Source organism: Squalius cephalus (assembly GCF_949319135.1).
Source record: "Squalius cephalus genome assembly, chromosome: 11".
NCBI classification, from domain to species: domain Eukaryota; kingdom Metazoa; phylum Chordata; class Actinopteri; order Cypriniformes; family Leuciscidae; genus Squalius; species Squalius cephalus.
Window position 1 is genome coordinate 33,387,327 of NC_137132.1, and position 21,740 is coordinate 33,409,066.

Sequence of the window (21,740 nt, forward strand, 5' to 3'; positions counted from 1 at the left end):
GAGCAAAAGCTACATTTGTTACCATAGTTATTCTCTGTTAACATTAGTTAAAAAAAAAATACAACTGATCATTGTTAGTTCATGTTAGCTCAGGTCCATTAAATCCTTTTGAATTTAATAATTTGTTATTAAATGTTGAAATTAACATAAACCAATATCAATAACTGCTTTAGAAGTATTGTCCATTGTCAGTTTATCTTAACTAGTGAATTAACTAATAAAGCCTTATTGTAAAGTGTTACCTGTTACAGAATGCAGACCCAGACACAAAGAAATACATTGAAATGTGAGCTTTATTAACAGCACTGAGCAGAATGAAGAATACAGATGAGTATGCAGTTCAAATAGACTTTGTGAAGCTTAGTAATGAAGACCTTCCTTGTTTACAGTTTTTCTCATTTGCTAAGACACACTAAATGAAACTGGGATCCGCTTGATCTCCGCCCAGGTGTCCACCGACTCGTTTATTCGTGCCGGAGCGGTTACGGTCCGACGTGATTCAGTGGGGTCATTGTTCCAACGTAGCATGTCATCCAGGAGTCAATCGCACCAGTTTTTTGGTCAAGCAACGATTCTGGTGGCCTTCCATGGCTCGCGACATTCGAAGTTTTGCGGTGGGCGATTGGAAGTCTTACCACAAGCACGTTACTGGGTTGGGGTTACTCCAACCCAGCGATGGGTTACTCCAACCGCTGTCTGTCTCTTCGAGACCCTGGTCCCACATCCGCTAGATTTTGTCACTGCCCTCCCGCCCTCCCAGGGCAATAAGGTCGTTTTGACCGTAGTGGACCGGTTCTCGAAGGCGGCTCATTTCATCCCCTTGCCCAAATTACCGTCTGCCAAGGAGACAGCGGTTGCTGTCATAGATCACGTCTTTCGTTTACACGGCCTCCCGATGGATGTGGTCTCTGACAGGGGTCCCCAATTTATTTCCAAATTTTGGAAAGAATTTTGTCAATTATTGGGGGTGAGTGTCAGTCTTTCTTCTGGTTTTCATCCTCAGAGCGACGGCCAGACCGAGCTGGCCAACCAAGACTTAGCGAGAGTGTTGCGATGTTTGGTTTCTCAGAATCCTTCCTCCTGGAGCCAGAAACTCTCATGGGTTGAGTACGCACATAACTCATTACCAGTGTCATCCACAGGCCTATCTCCTTTTGAGTGTAGCGTAGGGTACCAGCCACCTATTTTTCCCAGTCTGGAATCCGAAGTCGCGGTCCCCTCCACTCACGCATTCGTCCAGAGGTGCCGCCGCACTTGGAGTAGAGCCCACGAGACTCTCGAGGTGCACGAAGGCTCAGGCCGATCGCCACTGGTCAAAGCCTCCCGTTTACGTCGTGGGTCAAAAAGTGTGGCTTTCCTCCAAGAACATTCCTCTCCGCTCCGTTTGTAACAAATTAGCTCCCAAATTCATTGTTGCCAAGATTCACTGTTGTTCACTGTTGCCAAGATTCTTAGTCCGGTGGCAGTCCGCCTCAAACTCCCTCCCGCGTACAGGAGAATTCATCTTGTTTTTCATGTCTCCAAATTAAAGCCTGTGTTTCATTCACACATTAATCCGCCAGCCCCGGTTCCCCCTCCGCCGCGACCCGTAGATGGGGAACCCACCTATTCGGTCAATCGTATTCTGGACTCGAGATGGAGGGGTACTAACAAGTACTGTTGTTAGCTGCCTATATCTAGCAGGAGTGATTATTGCCTTGTGTTGGTTCGTCACTCTTGTTTATGCTCTCTTACCCAGTTCCGGTGCCTGAGTTTCCTTACGGAGTTATTTCCTCGATCTCGTCTGTGTTCCCAGACTTCTGGAGATCGTTTGGAGTTATCCTCATCCCAGTTCCCGTTTGGCATCCACACAAGATTATTCATATCACTCATCCTCTCCGGTGTATTTGTATCCTGGTCGCCCACCTGCTATACGTGGTGTTTTGAGTATTATCATCTGTTCAACCTGCCTTCAATAAACTGTTTGCTTGCATTTGGATCTACGACTCTCATTCTGACAACAGGAGTCTGCCATTGTAGATATGGTAGTGGCAAACAATGCAATCAGACTGCATGAAATCCAGGCAGCAGTAATTGCAGATCAGGGAGCGTTTAGAAATATAAACAGTGTGAGTGTGGCAACTTTAGATCGAGTCCTTAAACGAAACCATGTCAGAATGAAGCAGCTGTACAGAGTTCCATTTCAAAGAAACTCTGACATCGTAAAGGAGGCACGATTCCAGTATGTGCAGGTACAGATTTTTTATTGTAATACCTTGTTTACCATAGTTACATGCGACTGGAATAATTTGCTTTATGAATTTGCTCTTTTTCTTAGAGAATAATTTTTGGGCAGAGGGCCACTGTCACAGTGCCAGGTCAGAGGGGTGCCAATATCACCATGTGTGCTGCCATCTCCAATGATTGGGTCCTTTGCCACATACCAAATATTGGCCCATACAATACAGAACGCCTCATCACATTTCTTGATGCATTGAAAGAAATACTTATTCCACCCGAAGAGAGAGGGCTGTTGAGGCCTGGCATGACTCTGTATGTCATAATTTGGGACAATGTGGCTTTCCACCACTCTCGCCTTGTGAATGTATGGTTTGCAGCACAGCCTCGTATTATGATGCAATTCCTCCCTGCATACTCGCCTTTTCTGAACCCAATCGAGGAGTTCTTCTCTGCTTGGAGGTGGAAGGTGTATGATCACCGGCCATATGAGCAGATACCCCTCCTGGAGGCAATGAATGCTGGTTGCCTGGCAATAGGTGCAGAGGACTGCCAGGGATGGATACGCCATGCAAGGACGTATTTGCAAGGGAAAACATTCAATGCGATGTTGATGAGAACCTGTGGCATAATCGTCAAGAACGAATGGACTAAATGTGAAAGATAAAATATATATATCTTTTTTTTTTAAAGGTATTTCCACCCATAAGTTTCCTTTGGTAGCTTTTTTTTCCAGTATCCATTTGAGTTTGTAAAGTATCATATTTCATATTGATGGCTGTATTTTGTATTTTGTTGTCCATTGTGTAATGATTGATTGAAAGAATAAATTAATTTGACCACAAGTTGTGGTGTTTGATGGAAATATTTGCTTATGTTGCATGTTTTGAGTGTTTTGTGAGTGTTAGAGCATTTTGCTAACAAAATGAGTCATTTTGGCCATTGAGCTTCAGTTTTATCCTGTGTGTTAACTGTTTTGAAAATGTGATGTCGGAGTGGGCAAATGTGTTTAAGCAATCGAGAAAAACTGTAATGTCCACTCCATTTACATGAAGTATTACAGGTTCAATTCTACAAACGTTAAGGGACAACATATGGCTTCTCATTAACATCAATAGACCTGCGGGAATGGCTTTTATCACAGAATAATATTCTCTATATTTAATAGGAAATTACTAGAAAGAAACTGAGCTGACTGATCTAAAAGGTCAGAGTGAAAGTAAATTCCTTTATCCATCCAACTCTGTAAATAAAGAGATTTCCGGTTAACTGTAATATAAGCATTATTCCACAAGATTACTTTATGTGGGGAAAAGTTATGTACATTCATACTGTTATAACTTCAAATCCATGATCGCAGGTGTTCAGTGTCCACAATACCATTCAGTTACGGAATAACCATTTCACTGAAGCTCACAGTCTTACTGACTTCACATCAATTCTATCATGTGTCCAATCACACAAGACAAATCTGACAATAAAGCTCCGTTTTTATTAATCGCAGTGTTTTTTCCACTGCTCGTCTCTAAAAAACCCTCACAATTATCCATAATTCCATACTCAATTTTATTTACAAAAAAACATGACGTGAAGATGATGCTTGATGATGTCTGAAGAACCGGTTGATTCAGGATCTTCTCATGTACAATCTCCAAAACCATCACTTTTCTGAAGAGGAATGTCACTCTACAGAGAAAGAGAGACAGATGAATCAAGAGCTTAATAAAAATGTTTGTCGTTCCAAGCCCACAAGACTTTCATTCATCTTCAGAACACAAACACAAAAGATATTTTTAATGAAATCTGAGCGCTTTCTGTCCCTCCATCGACAGTCATGTTAAGACATCATTAAAGTGACCCGTGTGACTACAGTGATTAAGCTCAATTTTATGAAGCAAAGTGCTTTGTTTGCACACAAAAAAACATAATAAAGTGGTAAATTATGTTTTTTGTGTGCATGCAAACAAAGCACTTTGCTTCATAAAATTGAGCTTAATCACTGTAGTTTACAGAATGTTCATCTCCAACACACGAAGAGCATCACAACACATGCTTGTTGTGTTGATGAGAGAGCAGACACTGTTGCGTGAACACGTGTTATTAATATTAATTAATATTTTGTAAGAAAAAAAAGAACGTAAATATTTCACAGAAGGAGAAAAACATGCAGTAGCCTAAATATCTGGACTGTTAAATTAAAATGTGCCAGATGCACGCTTGTGGCTTTCCAGTAGATGTTTCAGTTCAATTCCTGTGATATACTCTTCTGATGATCCACATATTTTGAAAGTTGATGGGAGCCAGTCTGATGGAAACAAAGTGTATTCATTTGAAGAGGCTCTCCTCATCATTCTGGTTTTCGGCGACAGAGCGGATTGTCAGAGCCTTAATAAATTTAGGCACAAACACATTCTCCTGACTCAGTTTAACACCAGGGACAGCAATGCTTGGGTGAGCTATACCTAATGAACAACAGACCTCAAGTTCATTCCTTCATCCAGGACAGCAAAGAAAATATAATACAAATCTGCAATGACTTGGGGCCAAAACATAAGGGACAACATTTTCAGAAGTACAGAACGCTTCTGAGTGTACCAAAGAGAGGATGGCAGTGTGTGATTAACAGTTGTACTGTATAATGTAACTGTTGTCTTTGGAAATATAATTCTGGAACTAGATGAGGCTTGAAATGTTTCTTTCTAATTCTAACCATTCATTATAAACATCCCTATAATGCTGTCATAAAGTAACTATTTAGATGCTTAAACAAAACCAGTCTTATGTGTAATTTCTTTTTTAATTGAGATTTATACATCATCTGAAAGCTGAATACATAATCTTTCCATTGATGTGTGGTTTGTTAGGATAGGACAATATTTGGCCGAGACACAACTATTGAAAATCTGGAATCTGAGGGTACAGAAAAATCGAAATATTGAGAAAATCGCCTTTAAAGTTGTCCATTTCTATTGCCGATAGTGCTGCATCCATTCACAAAAATAAATGTTTTATATATTTAAGGTGGGAAATTTACAAAATATCTTCATGGAACATAATCTTTACTTAATATCCTAATGATTTTTGGCATAAAAGAAAAATCTATAATTTTGACCCATACAATGTTTTGTTGGCTATTGCCACAAATATACCCATGCAACATGAGACTGGTTTTGTGATCCAGGGTCACATATGTCTGAACATTAATTGAATCAGATCTGCTGCAGGACCTTTGACCTTCACTAATGTCCACTTTCTTCATCATTTTTGCTCGGTGTGTTTAAATCAGCTGGTGTTTTGGTGAAAGAAAACACATGTTGATAAGAATGAGGAAAACTGACTGTGAACTTTTTTTTTTTAGCAATTTCTCCTCTTAATGTTTCATTCAAAATATTCACAAAAATCTAATTTGTTTAAAGTCAAATAGTTGAAAGAAGAAGAAAAAACATTCCACCTATATTTACCTTCTCCAGTTTATTTGTCCTGCATGAGTCCGGGTTAAAACCAGAGCACCTGAACTTATGAGGCAGAACTACATCTGATATAATCAGAATTTATTTCTAGCCTTTGTTTTTATTAAAAGTAGAATGCTATGCACCACCATTTTGGGTAAAACGTTGACTTTCATTTTTATACACTAAAGTAAAAGTAAATCCTTATTTCTGTTGTGTAGCCTATAATACAAAATTTTTAATTAAATTTAAAATTAAAATTAAGAAAAAATTACCACAAAACATTATTCCTGTCTCCCACCACTACTTTTCTGTCCTCATTATCTTACAGAGCTGGCAAAATTATACACACCCTTCACTCAAGTAGAAGTAGCCTACAGATACTAAAAATACTATATCTTTCTATACTATACTATACTATAAAAAATAATAAAAACGACCACAAAACATTATTCCTGCCCCCATCACTACTTTTCTGTCCTCGCGCTTTTACAGAGATGGCAAAAGTACACACATCCCTCACTCAAGTAGAAGTACAGATACTCCATGTTTTAAAGAAGTAAGGGCTCTGACTTAAGTAAAAAGTAGTCATTACTACTCGTTTTAGTGTCACGCTGGTAACTGGACCTCACATCATATTAATACATTAATACAAATGAACTTAGGTTTCAAATTTTGTTAGCTAATGAATGTATCCAGCCTGAACAACCAACATGTAGAACAGGGCTGGACTGGCAAGGAAACCTGTGGTAAAACTGTCGTTAATTTTCATAAGGGTTCTGTTGTTGTCTAGCCTAGCTCTAAACCTATAAAACAATGTGAATATTTGTCTGCTAGATTACTACTGTAACTTTCCAATAGATCATGTAATATATAGGCTATATATATTTGCAACTTGCCATCTTCACTTCTCCTGAGATTAGGGTTGCCAACTTATGGAAAGGAAAATAAGGAACAATCGTGGTTCTTTATAGAAAATAAGGGACAGAATAAGGGACACCCAAAATATTTGTAGTGTACCACACAGTGCATATCATTTCAGCATCTACAGATAAATATGTGTACAAAAGATGTATAAAGGTTCTCAGACAAACACATTTGGGTCATTTCGGAAAAATCAACCAAATTTCAGACACTTTCCCAGCTCATATCTTTGATTTTGTTAAAAGAAAATATTCTGAAGAAAGACAAACGTAAATGAAGAAGAAAGCCAAAATATTAGGCTACATGTGATGGATGTCTATTTACTGAGTAATTTACAGTTTTGTAAAATGGGTCAAAATGACAATTTTCACCTAAGATTTGGAGTCCGATTACAGGGGGGTTAAAATGACTTTAAAACTGCAGCATTATTTTACTTTTACACAGAGATTGGTACTGTAGGTCTATTGGTTGACTTTAGCCAATCTTTGTTTCTTTATAGCTAAGCCAACGGTGACATTTTAAAAATGGGAAAAAGCAGTAGGCCTACTTTTGTTTTTTGCCCAAAGTTTGCATGCCTGCAACTCATATTAAAAATATCTTAATATTCTCTTAGATTCTAATTCTTAACAAACTTTTCTTTTGGTTTCTTAATTTTTAAGGCCAAATATGGTTAATTAAGTCCCAATATAGGGATGTTAATGTGGCTCCATGAGATGCTTTGCTATCTTGTAAGTCAATAAAGAGAGAGATAAGTCTCATTCGTTTACTTTTAGCCTACTTTGTATTTGCTTCACCAATTAAATTGTATTGTCCGTTTTGATTGTCTGCTGATTCTTGCAGGTGTCTCGCTACGGGCACGAGTTGGGTTGTGGTTTAAAAATAAACAATAAACAAACACTCTCTGGATATTAACTGAATCTGTAAGTCACGCTGTTTACTTCTTAATATGTTTATTTAAAGCTACGCTGTTTACTTCTTTAATTAATATATTATTTAATTCTGGTGCGCTTAACATTATCGCTACTGTTTAATAGTAGCCTATAGTCTCTTTCATGGCCATCATTTGTAGCCTAGTAAATGCTAATATATTACTGTGTCATACGCGCTGAAGTTAGCCTGTAACTATGTGATGTTTAATATGTTAAATAGTTGCCCTGCCTATTCAACAGGATAGCTCTAGGCTATGCAGGCTTAAACGAGGTTAACTATCCTCTTACCGATCGTGACGGCAAATCCCCATCAGCTGTTACTTTAGGCCGGCGTGCGCGTGTCCGTTTTTATTTCGGCTTCCATGTTAACAGGCTTGCATTTTTCACGCGACATGCAAGCGTGTTGGAAGCGTTTCCAGGCAAAATAGAATAGAAAAATATGTTTAGATGTCATTTTGACACGAATACATAAATGACATTTAGATTTTTGGAGGTTTTGACATTAATGAAGATATAGTTGTTGCCTAATTTAAAATAATAATAATAATAATTATCGATAATATTTCAAATATTGCACCTGTCAATACAGAATGAAATATTCTGTAGCCTATTTTGTCAATACTGCCGACGTAGTCTTTGCTGTATCAGTAGGCTACATGTTTAACATGACTTTTAGGCCTCCACAACTCTCTCCCCATATTTCCAACAAGGGTGATCCAAATCCCGAGATATACCCTCACTGTACCTCACTGTACATCACCTAGCAGCAGCAGCGCCGCATCAGACACGCTTCTGGTGTGCAAAGACAGAGAAAACAGCAGCCAAATTAATTATACTAGTTATAATAAAAGCCGCATTATATATATATATATATATATATACCAGCTAACAGGGTTCTCAGCATTAGGTGAGATTTTTTTTCTTGAGAAAAATTAACATGTAACGTTATTGATATTGAATCAGCATCAGAATCAAATGACAAGATTTGAATTGAAATCATGAAATTTGTCAAGCGAATATAAAATCAGTATAGCCTTCCAGTCATTGTAGATGTAAACATTGTAACTTGTTGTCACTAAAATTCAGTTTAATTACCAAATTGACAATCATAATACACTTATTGTTATGCAAGGCTTTTTTTACATCCTGTTTTCCCCTCATTCATTATGCTGATGTCTTCAGATCCGTAAATTGCAACATTAAGCTTATTTTATTGTCAACAGACTTGAGCAAACGACAGGATCAACTATTGTGACATCTACAAGATATAGGTAAGTTTTATAAAAACATTTATTTCATTCATCTGTGATAAACCATGTGTCGCATAAAACACAAAAACTAAGACAATAAACCAAAAAAGTTGTCATGTTGGTGTTTTATTTAGTGGTACTTGCAAATATTTTATGTCTATTTATTCTTTCATTTTTATTCTTACATTGTTTACATTTGGTATTTCTTAATTGTCTTTTTTTATTTGCCTATATTAATGAGAGGTAAGATAAATGTAAGAATTTAAATACGTTTATGAAATTCTTAGAAATAAAAATAGACAGAGTTTGTGAATTAGTAAACATTTTGCAATTCATTTACTTAAAAGTTACTTTACTAGATGGAAAGGTGAACATAAATACTTGTAAATTGGTATAACAACATAATTTAATCTTGATTTTGACAGATTTTTTTACTAATGCTCACATCAATTCACTAATAAATGCTGGAATATTCCCATCAGCTACAAGTGAAGACGAGCATCAAACCATCAGGAAGAGCTGAAGTCTACAAAGACAGAGTTTATTGAAGGACCGTGAGAACATGAGTGATCCAGAACACTGCAGAGTGAAACACACTGAAGAACAAAGAGGTTGGTGTTTATTCCTGATTCATCATTAATGAGGCTGAAGAACATTAAGGTTATAAAGCAGTTTATCAGATTTAGTGTTTGTAGTAGAAAAAAACTAAAGAGTTGTGAAAAAACAGTTAAACCAATAAGTAATATAGGGGACACCTGCGTACATATATTCAAACGCACATAACTATAGAACCAATTCTTAATGCGCATGTGAACGCCATTAGCGTTTATCACAGGTTCACGTTTAAATTCTATGTAGAGAGAATGGTGTCATCTTAGCGGCCCCTAATTTAATAACAAATGATCGTTGCGACAGAAGCGAATCAATCAAAACTAACTTTAGCTGGAAAATAAATCTCTGTTACCTTAAATTATACGCTTATCTCTGTAAAGCTGCTTTGAAACAATCTACATTGTTAAAAGCATTATATAAATGAGGATGACTTGACTTGACTTGACACTTTATATGTGCATTGGTATAAAATAGGACCTGAAACTCAAATGTTTTTTGATTTTCTTGCAGAGGTGGACAGTAACAAAGTACATTTACTTGAGTACTGTATTTAAGTGCACTTTTTGAGTATCTGTACTTTACTTGAGTATTATTTTTTCTGGAAACTTTTTACTTTAAAGCTACACTGTGTAACTTTTTTAGTTGATTCTTAGCAAAAAACACTTAGTTCTTTCAAAAATATATGTGCTCATTAATGTATAATTACTTCTTTCAAGTAATAAAGTATTCTCGTAAGTTTATAATCTGCCATTGAAAGTACATACGGGTGAGGGGTTAGAATGCCGGTCGCCATGTTGCCCCTCCATCTTGAAACTACATTGGCCAAAGAGGGACATACAAGCTTCGCCTTTCGCGTTTTTACACGCAGTGGCACAGTGACGAATGTGAGAGGGAGATTACTCGCGACTGCCGGCAGATTTGAAATAATAGGGCCACCGTAGGAGTTAAAATGCCTGTGGAATGGGAGGCGCTAGAAAGTAATATTTAGTTGGTAGTCATATACAATTTCACCGCTAGATGGGAGTAAATCCTACACAGTGTAGCTTTAACTTCACTACATTTGAAAGACAAATATTGTACTTTTTACTCCACTACATTTCTGTCAAGGTCCTTGAGTAGAAGGTAGTAACGTCAGTCAGTGGATGATTTTGGTTGCAGGGGTTGCATTTTGGTTGGAAATTAAAGTCGGGTTGACGTCAGAGCCTGATGTCAGATTGATATCAAAGATTTTGGTTGGAAATGAAAGTCGGATTGACGTCAGAACCTTTTTACTTTTGATACTTAACGAGTACTTCTGTACTTTTACTTTAGTAAAAATCGGTCTTTACAACTTTTACTTGTAACGGAGTAATATTTGACCAGTAGTATCTGTACTTTCACTCAAGTAAGGAAGTTGTGTACTTTGTCCACCTCTGTTTTAGGCCAAAAAAAAAAAAAAAAAAAAATCATAATGGTGTAAATTAAGTTGTATGTAGGCATGTGACAGTACCAAATTTTCATGTTGCGACAATTGCAAAAGAATTAGAAAGAACAATAGGTATCGCTTTACAATAAGATCTTATTAATGTTAGTTAGTGCCTTAACTAACATGAACAATGATCAATTTGTTACAGAAGTTATTAGGGTTGGGCCGATAGACGATGCCATCGTCCATTGCAATGGCTGACAGACATCATGATGTTGAGCCGGCATCGAGCTATGGCTGGCGCTGAGCCAAAGACGGATGCGGTCAACGCTTGTCATATCACAACTATTCAGTGTTTTTAACCACATAATGTTTATTTTAGGTTTCAGACATTTAAATGCGTATAATTTTTAGCAAAACAATACATGTGTAGTTTGTAAAATACACAAATGGTTGGTGTCTATGTGTGGCAGGATGGGTTAGCACCCCTCCTACTTGTCATGGTTTAAGGTTTGGCCAATGGCCTGGCATCCGGTGCGTATAAGAGCACGGGCTACCAGTTTATTGGTGTGCTTCATTGTCCAGGGCCGTGACGTCATCCACGTGCCCTGCTGCGTTTTGCTGGAGTGCAGTGTCGAATGTGTTGCTGCTCGTAAGGACCGCTGAAGCTGCTTATCCACTTCTGTGTTTACTGGTCTGTGTGCTTTCTGGAGAGTTGAATGTGGACATTGGAGACAGGTAAGGAAAGCATTTGTATGCGACAGTGTTTTGTAACGAAGTTTCTATGGGTTGTTTTGACTGGGCGGGTAATCTGACTAATCTGCATGTTTAACGTAGTGTAAGATCTACGCTTCCTGCCAACGAGCTTTGTCGGAGATATCTGGCTCTATCCACCGCATAGTTTGGGATAGTAATCCCGGGACAGCATGTTTTGTTGTGAGTATACTCGTCGAGCGTGAAGCCAAGGGTGAATGAATCTCAGTGTAACACCTTCTGTTTTGTTTTTAGGCACGCAATAAGGGCAATAGCGGCGTTCTGAATGAGTATTATATGCTCCGTGCTTCATCGTAAAACGCTGTTTGCTTTCTGCCTCATCATCGGATGCTGTTCTGTTTCAAGTGAACCGTTTCAAGTGAACCGTTTCAAGTGAACTGTTTCCAGTGAACTGTTTCCTGTGACTTTGCTTTCAGTGAATTCTGTTTTTCACCGGATGGAATTAGTCCGTGTGAAATACGAGACTGACCTGCCCTCGATGGGTTTTTGATGTTGTAACAATCCAAGTGAATCCTTTGTGCTTCCTAGGCTTCGGCTGCGGACGTGATTCAGTGATATGCTTTGAGTTTCTTTTGTTTTCCTTTTTTTTGTTTATTTCTTTAATTGATTTCAATGGTCGGATATTTTTGAATTTGTATTTTTGTTTTGAATTTAATTATTGTGATTAGCGAATTGATGTATTGCTTTCATTGAACCATTATTATGGTTGAACTATACTGCTGAATTTATGTAATCATTTGTTTATATTGGGTCTTTTTTTTGAGTTTATGCTTTGTCTTTTGGTATTTTTGGTCTTGATTTGTGACGAACGGGTCCGCGGGCAGACGAGTGACCTTCTGGTGGTGGCGTCCTCACTGTGTGTTGTGGTCTTCTCTGACGTTGAGTGTGTGCTAGTGTGTGTGCACCACGAATAGAGTGATTTTCATAAAGGTGATATCTTGAGACTGCCCCTGTTGGTAAGCCCAGGTCTCTCTGCTGCCAACGATAGAATTTAGCAAATAGATGAGAGTGATTGCTGGTCGACGCCTTTTATAATTATTATGTCTTTTAACAATTAATAAAATCTTTTTCTTCATTACCTATGTCTCTGATTCCAACAGTGATTAAAACCTGTGTGTGCCAGTAGTTAGAGGCTGTGTTAAATTCTTGGGGTGAAATTCCCCAGGTGGCGTAGTCGGAAATAATATTAACCTGAATTGAGCGTGTGTCCAGAGAATGTCTAATATGGCGAGAAGTTTCACTCTCACTACACTTCCGGCTTCTGAACTGGTTGCAGTTCCACTCTGATTCCATATGAGGGCGCTCACAGGACGAGTGCAGAATGAATGGAGGTCAATGGCGGTATACCCCTCAAAATCCACTTTTCTCAGGATATAATTTTTTGTCTAGTAATTTGAATGTTGTATTCGAAAGGAGATGCAAAGAAATTACACATTGCTGGGTGTTAGATTTTTTAGAGTCACTTATTTGCTTTAAAAAGTCTTTCAAAATGTCAATGACGTCAGAATGCTGACGTCATTAGCAGAATGCTAGCGTGTTATGGGCAACAACAACTCAACCTGTAAGAAATCAAAACGACATAAGTACTCGTTCATTCAACTTTCGACCTAAAACCCATGTTGAACTTACAAAATCTACAATCAGATCTGAGATTTCTCAACGGCAATCGGGTGAAAGAGACAAATTTAGCTGTCTAGCCCCATTGACTCCCATTCATTTTGCACTCATGGCGATCGCCCCCAGTGGAACTCTGGTGGTACTACAACGAAAATTCGGTACAATAGGGCTTAAAGGCAGGGTAGGCAGGATTTTATAAAAACCTTTTTTCCAAATTTGTTTAGACTTTCTATATATATCAATACATAATTAAAATGTAAGTACTCTGAAAAAAAGAGTATAAAAATCAAGTGACTCTAGACCATTTAATCTGCATTAAACACAGCTCATTATTTCCATTCGGGACGAAACAAAGGATTGGCTTAGGCGACTGTCAGTCTCTCTCGCAACCATGGCAACCACCCTTTTGCCATGTGATCTGCCCACTTGTGCGCGCACGTTTGATTTGAGGAATTCAAGAGGCACAGAACCTAGGAATAGCAAAACAATGGCAGAGAAAGAGCAATTCAGCGAAGGCAAACATGGCAAAAAAAGAAGACAGTACTAGAAAAGGTAATGAACAAAAAGTCTTTGGATAAACAAAGAAATAAAACGCGTGTCAATATCGGCGTGGCTTTCCAGCGACCACCCCATCCTCGGCCTCTACTTCCTCGGACCCTAGTTGCACGCCACGGCCTCTTGCACGACCTCCTCTGCTTCGCCCTAAAATTATTTGTATTTTATCATATGTCATTTTACAAAAGGACATTTTACAAACCTACGTTTTGCTCATGTGCTCCTGCACGCACTTTTTCAGTCACAACACAGCAATCAAAGGAGGACGCGCTGAACACTGTAATGCTGTTCTCTTGCTTCATAACTCGTACTGAGAAGAAGGATTGAGTTGCAAAGGAATTTGTTCAACCACATCAAAGTTTCGTAACTAGTAAGTCCGTGCTTTTTCTCTTTTTGTTCTTATGTGCTGAAGGGCCGCTGTGCCTTGGTGAAACGGTGTTTGTATGTGAAGAGCTCTTTTCCAAAACGCCATAAACCTAAAAAGCTGCCTCAAAGAACCAGCAAAAGTAATGATTATGAATATGTAAAATATTGCAATAAGACATTTGAATTGTTTATTAATTTCTGTGTCGGCTGCAAAGATGAAGTTGACGATAGGCTATTGAATCGCGATCTTCGCAGTAGTGAACGCACCGGAGAAATGCACATTTATTAGGCTACATTTTATTTTGTTTTGGATGGTTTTGTTTAGAACCAGCTTTCTGTAAATATATTTCACATTTTTTAGGCCTGTGAGGCGAGTAGGCTACGGTTCGATTCACGATGATATAATCTCCAGTTCAAGCACCTTATGTTGTGATTGATAGCCTATATTTACTTTTATGTTTTAAATACAGGAAATTGGTTAATGAAAAAAATATTAAAATTAAGATACAATTAATACAAAACGAAATTCGTTTTAAAGAAAGGCTTTGTGCTTTCTGTTTTGAGGTCTCTGTGAAAGTTTGAAAGTCTTAGTGCCGCTTTCGCGCTCGCTTCCATAATGGAGAACTGTCACGTAATATTGTTTTTTCCTCATAAATGCAAACACGAAAAATAAAAGACAAAAGACTTTTTTTAAAAAGACAAACCATACATTTTTGAAAAAAAAAAAAGATGTATTAATAGCGTTTTGGGGAAAAAAATGATGGATTTATACCGTTTTGAATTTTTTTCTTTTTTCTTTGAATTGATCATCAACAATATTGTTGTTTGATTTAATAATCACTGTTGCAAGAAGTGCCTAGTGATTTTTTTTTTTTTTTTGTAAGTGGAAAAAGTAGGGGCTGCCACAGATTCTGTTTAGCTCCTTTATTGTTTTTTTCTATAGCCTACAATAATAGGTCAAATGCAGCAAGTCAAAAGACCAACTGGACCTTCTTTGCCAGTTTGCACACATTTCTTTGAAGGATGGCAAAAATATCGCCTGAATATCGATATCTAGATATTGGAAAAAAAATGTTGTCAATATCTCCCACCCCTACATGCAGAACACCATATCTGTTATGAATCTTACACGAAATTCATCTTCATCACAATGTAACTGATGGTAATGGAAAAACGTGTATCAATGCAACCTGTTTTTAGCTTTTATAACTAGCTTGTTAGCGAATCAAAAAATATATATTTTAAATTTAAACTTTACCAATATCAATATGTTAGCTTGATAGTGAGTACTAAAATACATCTTATTTGTTTATATTCATAAGCAATTGGCATTAGATTGTTTTTATTACATGTGATTCTGACATGATGTCACTACATGCATTGTTCTCTTTCCTCTCTATGCTCTTCTAATAATGCGTCTTCAGCTCAGCGGTCGGAGTCGCGCGTTCATGTGTTTTGGGGGCGTGGCTTTGGAAGGAGCCCAGAAGGGAGGGGGTGGAGTGAATGGAAATAATGAGCTGTCTTTAAAACAGTCGTGAGAGGTCTACAGACACTCGATTTTTATACTTTCTTTTTCAGAGTACTTACATTTTAATTATGTATTGATGTATAAATAAAGTTTAAACAAATTTGGAAAATAAGTTTTTTAGTCAAATCCTACCTACCCTACCTTTAATAGGGAGTGGGCAGGCTCTCCGTAGACGGGCTCTGGTGTGTCTAATTCGTGGCTCCGCCCAACTCTACATATAATAGAGCTGCCCTCTCACTAAGGCTCTGCCACATATGGAAGCAGCAATAACACTCCATTCAAATATATTTGCCGACGTGTTTTATTCATATCAGATACTCTATTCTTCTCCCAGTTCACCAGCCACTTACTTTCATGTATTTCGGGAGAAACTGATGAATTCACGTGCTGTAATAAATCCAACAGACAGGAATCTCTGAACTGCGGCGCCCATCTCACGTTACGGTCCAGATCAAGATCATTTATAAAGGTTTTTAAACGACAAAACAAACTCACTAACACGTATTTGAGAATCGGAATAGAAGATAGTTGATGACATGGTAAGCAAATTTGTTAATATATAGCGCTATTTTCGCTGTGGTGAATCACGTGCCAAGCATGACGCGTCACCATGGAAACATGGGGGGGGGGGGGGTATCGCGATGCCGGCTCAACATCGTGATGTCTTGTCAGCCATTGCATCGTCTATCGGCCCAACCCTACAATGGCTAATTAATTGTTCATTTTAAATTAGTAAGTATTTACAACATTTTTATTAAACTACAGTTTTTTTCAATCGCTAACAAGCGCTTACCCATACTTCAGATACTTTTTCTAAACTCTTAACACAGACTCACACCTACAAAACACAATTGGCCAAATGGTTAATTGTCTTCTCAAAAACACATTTTGTTAAATATATACTAACTCTTCATTTCAAAACAGAACACATGTTTCTCTGCGCACACACTAACTTTACCAAAACACTGGAAATCTGACTCAAAATGAAATAATTCTGTCAAAGAATAACAATTGTTTTCACTTCACAAGTTACATGCACTCAATCAAAGTACACCAGGTTTCAAAATACTGGCTATTGTTGACATTACTAAAACTGCATAAACTTTTATGTTTCAGTTTTACAGGTATTTGCATGCAAAACGTGCAATTCACCGTTTTACACTAAATTTCTTGGTTGGGAACTGTATGTCCACAACATGTACAGTACAGTCACATTCATAAGCATTCCAGTAAAAAGCAAATCAGTTTTTATTCCTTTACTGTCCTTTACTACAGGAGGTACAGTAGAAACACGGTTTGATAGAACAGAAAAAGTTTTACAGTATTGCTTACAGTGAACAAAATATCCATTAAACACACAAGAGCATTGTGAACAAAAAAACAACAGCAAAAAAAAAAAAAAGGGGGGGGGGGGGGGGACAAAAAAAACATAAAATTACTGTATCTAATCTCTGCGATCTTCAGGGTTAGCCACATGTTTTCATCAAGATCACATCTGATATCATCCAAGGCGATGCACCTGGGATAAAACTGGTATGTCGGATCCACCCTTGGAGCCAGCATCCATGGCTTCAAGGAGGGACATCTGGTCATGTGGCTGATGGTCATAAACCTTCCACCTCCACATTACATTTCGTCCAGGTCGACGCCTTTTGGCCAGATTGAATCCTGCCTCATCTATTTATATAAATTCATGAGGGGCCTGGCTGGCCTCCAATTCCATAAATCTCAAAACAAAGTTTATGTAAATCATGTCATTACTGTATACTATACTGTACTGTGTAGGTTACCTACTTGCAAAGTGCAAAGCTTATAGAACTGGACATTGAATTGAATATACAGTACACTATACCTGGACATATTGTCGTTGTAGCTCCTTGACTCTCTCACTGATATATTGTTTTTGAACTGATATCATTGCAGAAGCAGAGGTTTTTATAAACTTTCATATTGTAAAATATTAGTACAATTTGAAATAACTGATTTCTGTTTAAAAATATGTATGTCATGTAACAAATTGTGTAAAATGTAATTTATTCCTGTGATGAAAAGCTGAATTTTCAGCATCATTACTCCAGGAAGATGCATATGGACTCGAAAAGCTTGTTTCTTCATGACATTATTCAAAAGCAACACATTTTGCTAGCAATCAAAATCACATTTTGCTAAAATCATGAAATTTACAAAAATGGTAAAAGTTTCATGTAAATGGTAAATACATGTAAATAAATGCAGTCCATACTGTATCTAAGGTTTGGAATATTGTTTTTGCTATTGTGGGATGTTGTGTGTTAACATTTGTAAATACTACAAAAACAATCCATAATTTTGTTGGGAGGTATAGCTTGTCTGTTAAGAAAATGTAAGCATTATGGAAATGTGTTCACTGACTGCATATTGTGTGAAAACGACAAGAAATGTGTGAATGGTATGGCCACAAAAGACCGATGCTGTGCTAATTGTGTTTAGAGTTTTGAAAATGTGAACACTGGCTGGACAAACGCTTGTTAGCGACTGAAAAAAACTGTAAATGTAATATTTATCTGAGAGACTGTCAGAACTGTATTACTGTTGTATAGTTTTAAAATGTTAATATTATTTTAGATAATTGTGCAGTTGATCTAATATATGATACAGAAACATGGGACTTAACTATCATTTCAGATGTGATGCAGGAGAATGAGGAGAGTGAAGAGGAGGAGAAAAGAAGAGACCAGAAATGTTTCACCTGCCGTCAGTGTGGAAAGAGTTTCACACGCAAACAAAGTCTCGAGATTCACATGAGGATCCACACTGGAGAGAAACCGTTCACATGTGATCAGTGTGGGAAGAGTTTCACACGAAAATCTCACTTTAATGATCACATGAGGATCCACACTGGAGAGAAACCGTTCACATGTGATCAGTGTGGGAAGAGTTTCACACATAAATACTCCTTTAAAATTCACATGAGGATCCACACTGGAGAGAAACCGTTCACATGTGAGCAGTGTGGGAAGAGTTTCGCAATAAAATCTTCCTTTAAGTATCACATGATGATCCACACTGGAGAGAAACCGTTCACATGTGATCAGTGTGGGAAAATGTTTTTCAGGGCTTCAGACCTGAAGAGACACATGCTAGTTCATACACAGGAGAAACCACATTCATGTTCTTTATGTGGAAAGAGTTTTTCACATCTGCAGGATTTACAAGTTCATCAGAAAATACACACTGGTGAAAAAGCTTTTGTGTGCTTTGAGTGTGGGAAGCCTTTTATTAGAACTGCAGATTTAAAACAGCACCAGAGAATTCACACTGGAGAGAAACCTTACAAGTGTTCACACTGCAACAAGAGATTCAGTCATTCAGGATACCTGAAAACACACGAGAGGATCCACACTGGAGAGAAACCTTACAAGTGTTCACACTGCGACAAGAGATTCAGTCAGTCAGGATCCCTGAAAACACACGAGAGGATCCACACTGGAGAGAAACCGTATCACTGCACTGCATGTGGGAAGAGTTTCAGTCAATCATCTTCTCTACACAGACATACAAAAAACAATCACAGCAAGTAGTTCCTTTTCACTATAAACAAAAATCTTTTCAACAGCCTCCTAAGACTGTAACTGTAACAAATTGTAATAATAAATTCATTACAATAACCTTTGACCATTCACCTTTGTTATACAGACTTTTTCTTGAATCTACAAAAGCGGTCTTCATCTTTAGCCACCACCATGTCTAACGACCTTCAGGAGATAAAACTATGTTGTAACCGCATTAGCTCATATAATATATGAAGGGAATTTTAATAATTAATCAGGAATATGATTAATATATATCGCATATTACAGTTACATTAAATTATCGAAGCTGAAAATAGATCGATTGTATATATGAATGATCACCACTGTTGAAAAGGCTTACTAAGTTAATTCTTATTGGTGGGTTGTGAATGATTGACAGTCGTAAGTTAGTCCCGCCCCTAGAGTTTGACGCAGCTGGTTATGTTTCGCTTGAAAGCTGTGGAGGGCTCGTGTGTATTCAAGCCATAAATGAGTGTGCGTAACTTTGAAAGTAAGTTTAATTTCCACATATATCATCTTTAATCTTGTGTATATTGCTATTTGTTGTATTATGGGTTGAAACGTTCTGATGTCGAGTGTTTTCGGATTTCCGTGAAGCCAATGTTAGCGGTATGACTGTGTGCATTATCTTTGCACGTGTGTTCCGATGCGCGCTGTATAAGTGAAATAATGATAACGACTCATATTTTCCATGTGTTTACTTTAGTGTTTACACTTTACAGATGTTATTGAGCCATATTTATGTGGATTGCGAAGATTACACTCCATTGAGATATGGTTATAAGACGATAGTCACGTGTATATAGTCAATTGTTTACATTTTATAGCCATGTATGTATCTTCACGCGTTTATTCTTTTTGAGTAGAATGTTTATCATTTATTACTGTAAACTGATTATTTATATTTCTGTTTTTATTATAGAAACCACACTGACATACCCTTAATATCACATGCATCTGTGCATGCACTGCACCAAGTATGTTGATGGCTTGAAACTACGATTAAAAACAGTGATTGGACTTTTGGACTTTCGTGCATTCTTACCGATGGCCCGTGATGATCCCAATTAAGTCAGAACTAGTTAATACAGTCCAGAAACCTACTTAACATTGGTCCTTCGAGCCGGATTTGCGGTGATTGCCACGGAATAAAATGTCCAAAGCCCATTCAGAATCACAGTGTGAGCCTGATGTCCGTAGTAAACGACTATCACGCCCCCCACGCCACTTGGAAGATTATGAGGTGGAATATAGCGGCTTCCAGCATACATATCCACCTACTTCCAGGATGCAGCCAGAGCCTTACCGCTCGGAGTCAGGAAATGAGGGTGCTGTCGGGATGACACCCTTCACCAGGTGGCATGCTACTAGCCGAGGTGATGTTACTGAGGCTACTGGAGAACAGTATGAAGACCGAGATGCTCAAACAGTGATTTGGCAGCTACGAGAAGAGAACAGACGACTGCATAAAACCATTGAGGACATGAAACACAGCTCTGAAAGGGATGAAACAGACTCATCACAGTGTCCTGTGCCTTTTCCTCGCACTCACTCATTAACAAAGGCAGCTAAGAAACATTCTCCTGTCCCAACTCCACGTCTAAGCAAGTTAGCAGTAGCTCAAATGAGTAATCAGATTTCTAAAGAGACTGGAAAACCAGTTATGGATGACGGAAAGGAAGTGTCGTCAGATGAGGAGCTATACTGTGAAATTAATTTGTCAGGTGAACTTTCAGAAATGAGACTGCAGACCATATCAAAGAACAGGTATGTGCAATATCGACCAAATCCGCCACGTACATCGCAACCTCAGCACAAGATAAGTGTACACGCTGCACATAGCCCAAGCTATGCACATGACCAAAGACACATCCCACCACAGCCACAAATAAGTCATCCTTCCCCTGCAGCTGACTTCAGATTTAGAGAACAAACTGATTACCAGCCAAGGCATCATTATCATCCAAGAGACTTTGTTCAGCGCTCTCATTCTCCTCCCACCAGGGAGAGCATTTACCGAGGTCCGAACCCTTCAATACCAGATTTCACAGTGGAAGACCCACGACAGTTTGCTAGACTCAAAATATCTCTTGACAATTTGCTGCCATACGATGCTACTGAATAGTTTAAATATCAAATTCTGCTTGAGCATCTGAAATTTGAAGAGGCCCTTTTAATTGCTGATTCTTACAGCAACTCCTGTTATCCATACACCCAAACAATGCAATCTCTGACTGAACATTATGGACAGCCGCATCAACTGGCGTTGCAGAAAATTGCTGACTTGATGGACGGGCCAAATATTCGCAGTGGAGACACTCAGGCTTTTCGTAAGTTTGCCCTCAGAGTTCGAGCATTAGTGGGTATGCTTGACCAGCTGGATGAGAAGGGAGCTATTGAATTGCAGTGTGGTTCACATGTGGCAAGACTCATGTCTAAACTCCCTCATGATCTCAAGGCTAACTTCAAGAGGTATGTTCACCCCCTTAGAAACCCAATTCCAAACCTGCTCGACTTTTCACACTGGCTTGAGTTCGAGCTG